This window comes from Taurulus bubalis, assembly GCF_910589615.1.
Source record: "Taurulus bubalis genome assembly, chromosome: 12".
Lineage (NCBI taxonomy): Eukaryota > Metazoa > Chordata > Actinopteri > Perciformes > Cottidae > Taurulus > Taurulus bubalis.
Genome location: NC_136600.1, coordinates 26,385,579 through 26,390,964, shown reverse-complemented (window position 1 = coordinate 26,390,964; position 5,386 = coordinate 26,385,579).

The following is a 5,386-nucleotide window of genomic DNA, read 5'->3' as shown; positions in this document are numbered from 1 at the left end:
AATAAATCCAAACGTGATCTGTAAACTACAAGTAGACAAAGGTTCGGGACTAACAAGAAGTCAATTTTTCTGTGATTGTGTTTACTTTGAAGTCAGCTGAAAACTGTCCGACTTCGCAGTTTATTGTCAACGCCTCCTCCTGCTGCTGCTGCTGCTGCTCTCTCTGGATTCCAGGCGAGAAGCAGCTCTAACGAACGAGCCTACTATTTCCTAGAAGCTTTTATTTTGAAGGTGACTCCGCAAGCTGCAGCTGACCCGGATGCTCCTCCATTAGCAACAGGGCGGCTCCCGTCAGTAGAAGTAGCATCGTCTCGTTGCTGTGTTGATAAAGCGTCAGGTAGCTCCTTCAGTCCTGATCCAGCAGAGTCTCTGTATGTCTGGATAAACCTTCTGAATGGACTTCTAGATGTTCACCTTTGTTCCCGGATGTTGATCCTCTGACTCATCTCCCGGTAGCCTACAGAGATACTGAAGTTAGCTTAGCAGCTAGTCCCGGTTTAATGGAGAGGACACGAGGTTTGTGACGGAGTTTGTGTGGAGGAAACGTTTCTATCGTTGTGTGAAAATGTCTGAAGTCAAAATGCTGTTTGAAAGAACGATAGTAGAGAACGAGGAGGAACTTTCTAGATCAAAAGAGGAGAACGAGCGTCAACGGAGACTACTGGACGCTGTTTTCAACCCGGAAGTCCGGATACAAAGAGCAGGTTGGTTCTGTTTGTTTCTTCATCACTTTAAACTGATGGAACCAGTTCTGGAGGAAGTATTCACATCATGTACTGAGGTAGAGTTACAGGTACTGAAGTATTCACATCATGTACTGAGGTAGAGTTCCAGGTACTGAAGTATTCACATCATGTACTGAGGTAGAGTTACAGGTACTGAAGTATTCACATCATGTACTGAGGTAGAGTTCCAGGTACTGAAGTATTCACATCATGTACTGAGGTAGTAGAGTTACAGGTACTGTACTGAAGCATTTAAATACTTTCATTTTACTTATTTTTTACTGAACTACATCTCAGAGGTACATATTGTACTTTTTACTGCACTATATCTCAGAGGTACATATTGTACTTTTTACTGTACTACATCTCTGAAGTGAATTTTGTACTTTTACTGTACTACATCTCAGAGGTACTCTTCTTGGTGACCGTGTCACAGGGACTCCCTGGGGTTCCTAGTGGGGCTTATCCAATGAGGCACCATGCGGTGTGGTTTAAACCAAATCAATTACATGTATACTTCTTCTTTCACTATATTAGCTACACATGACCTCTGTTGTACTACAGGGGAACTAAAAGTAGCCGGTCAGTGGAGCAAGTTACAGTTGGTGGAACATGTAGTCTCTGCATCTGCTACTGAGGGTCTGTCACTGCCGGTGGGGAGTGGTTCAGTCAATGCAACACGAGTTGCTGTATGATGTTTATGACAGCAGCAGCATGTTTTTATTTAGGGGTCATGCTTCTCTCATTTACAACTAATTCACTGCTTTTCAATGATAAACCTCTTAAATAATAGTTTAATATTAAGATTTCTCAGTCGTATGAATTTATTTTATTATTCTCCACAGACGTCCAGCAGCTGTTGGTGGTGAAAGAAGAAGTTCCCCCTGAGCAGCAGGACTGGAGCTCCAGTCTGGACCAGGAGGACCCAGAGCCCCCACACATTAAAGAGGAACAGGAGGACCCAGAGCCCCCACACATTAAAGATGACCAAGAGGAACTCTGGACCAGACAGGAGGGAGAGCAGCTTCAAGGGCTGGAGGAGGCTGGTATCAAGTTCCCATTCACTCTTTTGAAGAGTGAAGATGATGGAGCAGATTGTGGAGGATCAGAACCAAACATGAAGTCAGATCCAGAAAGACATCCAGGACCAGATATTGATGAGACTGAAGACTTGTCTGAACCTGAGACTGATGACAGTAGAGATTGGGTTGAGACGCAAGAACCTCAGTCAGATTTAAACAATGAAGTACTTGTGAACTGTAGTACTGGAAATACATCAAGCAGCTCGCCTGAATGTGCTGGAAGCTCTGACCACAAGATACGTCTGAAGAGACGCATTAGATACAATCCATTAGTGAAACCATTTAGTTGTTCAGTTTGTGGTGACAAATTTTCACAAAAGACACACCTGAACTCTCACATGATTGTCCACACAGGAGTGAAAGCATTTAGTTGTTCAGTTTGTGGTCAAACATTTGCACACAAGGGAAACCTGAACTCTCACATGACTGTCCACACAGGAGTGAAACCATTTAGTTGTTCAGATTGTGGTCAAACATTTTCACATAAGGCAAACCTGAATCGTCACACCACTGTCCACACAGGAGTGAAAGCATTTAGTTGTTTTGTCTGTAGTAAAACATTTTCACATAAGGTAACCCTGAAACGTCACATGACTATCCACACAGGAGTGAAAGCATTTAGTTGTTCAGATTGTGGTCAAACATTTTCACATAAGGGAAACCTGAACTCTCACATGACTATCCACACAGGAGTGAAAGCATTTAGTTGTTCAGTTTGTGGTAAAACATTTTCACGAAAGGGACACCTGAATCGTCACATGACTATCCACACAGGAGTCGTTGGAGAAAATCATCATATAACCTAGTTTGAACACCTTACATTTGGAATCATAAGGAAACGTAATATGTCACTTGTTATGTTGAACACATCTGGTTTTATAACAAATAGTCTCTAGAGATTAGGAAGTTTGCAATAACACTTCCTGTGGCATGACACTTGGGTCAAGTAAACACATTTCCCGTACATGAATCGGTGGTTCTGCAAAAGGTTGTCTAGACCCAACCGAAGGTCACACCAAAAGAACGTAGAACATACCATATTTCGAAAGCCGAATGGGCTTTGTTTGTTTGTCAACCGATTGGTCTGATTGATGGGAAGTGATCTGGGAGGGCTGAATTACACTATAAAGCTCATGCTGAAAGTTCTGAACTTTGGTCTTGTTGTTGTATGTGCCTTGTTGTGGTCATTAAAACACTTCCCGCTGGGTTGCAACTCCAAATCAACGTCTCTCCTCGTCATTTTGCCACAACAGAGAGAAAGCATTTAGTTGTTTGTGGTGAAACATTTTCACGAAAGCAAACTCTGAAACAACATTTAAAAGTCCACACGAGAGAAACAAATTAATCGTGGAGTTTGCTCAACAAGATTCTCTCGTCTGTTATTTATCATGTTGAGGATTGGGTTATGTAAAGTACGAGTTATTCTCTTTGCTTTTCTAAGTACTTTTCATTCTAAGTTCTTTTCATTTTCTCTTTATTCATTATAAATTGTTTTAAGTAAAATGATCTTTTATCACGATGATTATAACTAATTGTTTTGATTGAAATAATCTTTTTATCATGCTGCATTAGGCTAATTGTATTGAGTGAAATTGTGCTTAAATACGCTGTAGTACATTCCTGTTATTTTTATGACATTTTAATGACATTTATATATGGTCATAGTAGATGGTATAATGTTGTAGACGGAAGACGGGTCTGAATAAGGTCCTGTTGTTTATTAGCTGACCTTGAGTAACTTTTGCAGCTACAACCACAAAAACACTATTGAGCGTGTGACCAAAGTCAAAGCAGATTGTAATCACATGCACCTGTTACTCCCACTATGTTTTGACAGATCTTCCCACACACTTGCCTATATATACTGTGATAACTGCGCACTTCTTCAGTTTCTCTTGGGCTTTGTCCCTGAGATGGAACCACTTTTATTCGAGAAATCGAATAAAAGACTTTCTTACACTTGTAACTGGTAACTGTTTCTAAGAGCTGAGGGGATTTCCTCCAAGACAAAAAAGAAACGGTTTATGAACTACAATGTGACTTTTACTATAGTAGCTTTTTAAACATATGATACTGGTGAACTGACTCTTAAGCGCTGAGGGGAATTCTTCCAAGACAAAAAAATAATCAGTTATGGTACTGTGTGTATAATAACTCTTGTTGAAATAAAATCAATGCTCTCAAATAAGAGTGTAGAACTCTACTCAATGGGGACTCCCGTTTAATGGAAGAAGATAACTTCCAGGCTTTTCCAGACGAAGGTAGCATCGGGCCGAGGCCATTGACCAGGGAACACAATCCAGCACGATCCCGCCTCGTTTCCAGATCCAGACAAATGTAAGTAATCGTTTGGGTTTCACTGTGTGTAAAATGATTCATCTTCCTTTCCTGTTCGAGGAAACAGTTCGGTGGATCACTGTGGCTCAATGAAATAGGTAGGTCACAGGGAAAAACTGAACGAATGGGGTTTTTAACATCCGTCATTGTCTCTATAAATTGTAATCGAAAGCAAACTGAGAGGGAAACCTCAGGGTTCTAAAACGGGCCCTCTTTACACGGCTGGCGTAAGGAGTAGGCGCTCCCCCTAAGTTCTGACCAGGTCAGGGCCGTCCCGTTACAATCAAATCACAAGTGTATTGATGAGAGCGTCAGAATAAATGAGTCCTAGTTAAACACCTAAGAACTGTCAGGCTGATACAGACTGCAAAATATGTTTATTCAGCTAAGATGAAGCTACACATCAATTTAAATTATTTGGTGTGAGTTTCTATGATATTGTTTCACGTGTTATGTATTGTATTTGTAGCTAAACTGCAGCAACCTGTTTTTCTTTTAAAACTCAGTCTGTGTTCATGATTAATGGTTGTTAATGGAAGTCACATTTATAATTAGTATGTGAAATGTGAATGAATTGCCTTCATTAATGAAATGTATTGTTCAATGATATGATTTCTACCCTGTTATCTACGTTTCTTTTCATGATAATTTAATGAAATCAACAAATACTAAGCATATATTTGTGGTTACTTGCAGGTTATGAATTGGCAAAAAATGTAATAACCTAAAAACAGGGAAACATTTCAATTGTAATTCCCCTTAATTCTAAAATAAATGTGGGTAAATTACAGAATTACAGAAGATCTTTTTTCAAATGAATCCCTATTTGTAAATACTGTTTAAAACATATTTTAAGGCTAAAGTAAGGGACATGTTTACTCTTATGCCGTGTTCACACCAAAAGAGTTGCGAAATATTCACGCGAGTAGATTACATGTTAAGTCAATGCACAGACGCGAATGGTTGCGAAAAAGCGTTGCGAATATTCGCTTTTACGCTTTTTCGCCGGTGTTGAAATATTTCAACTCTGGTGAATAATTTGCCCGACGCGGAGTTGCAAAATCCAATCAGCGCTGAGAAGCACCGCCGTCGTCCCGTTACTGAATCAAACTGCTGGCCCGCTGAAGGAGCGCTGGAAGCGGCTTCATTCAGGTACTCGTCCTGGAGGAGTCGGCGCTGTGTGCGACACTACGGATAATATTATGAACCCAGACACGGGGCCATTTAGAGTCAAACCGACCA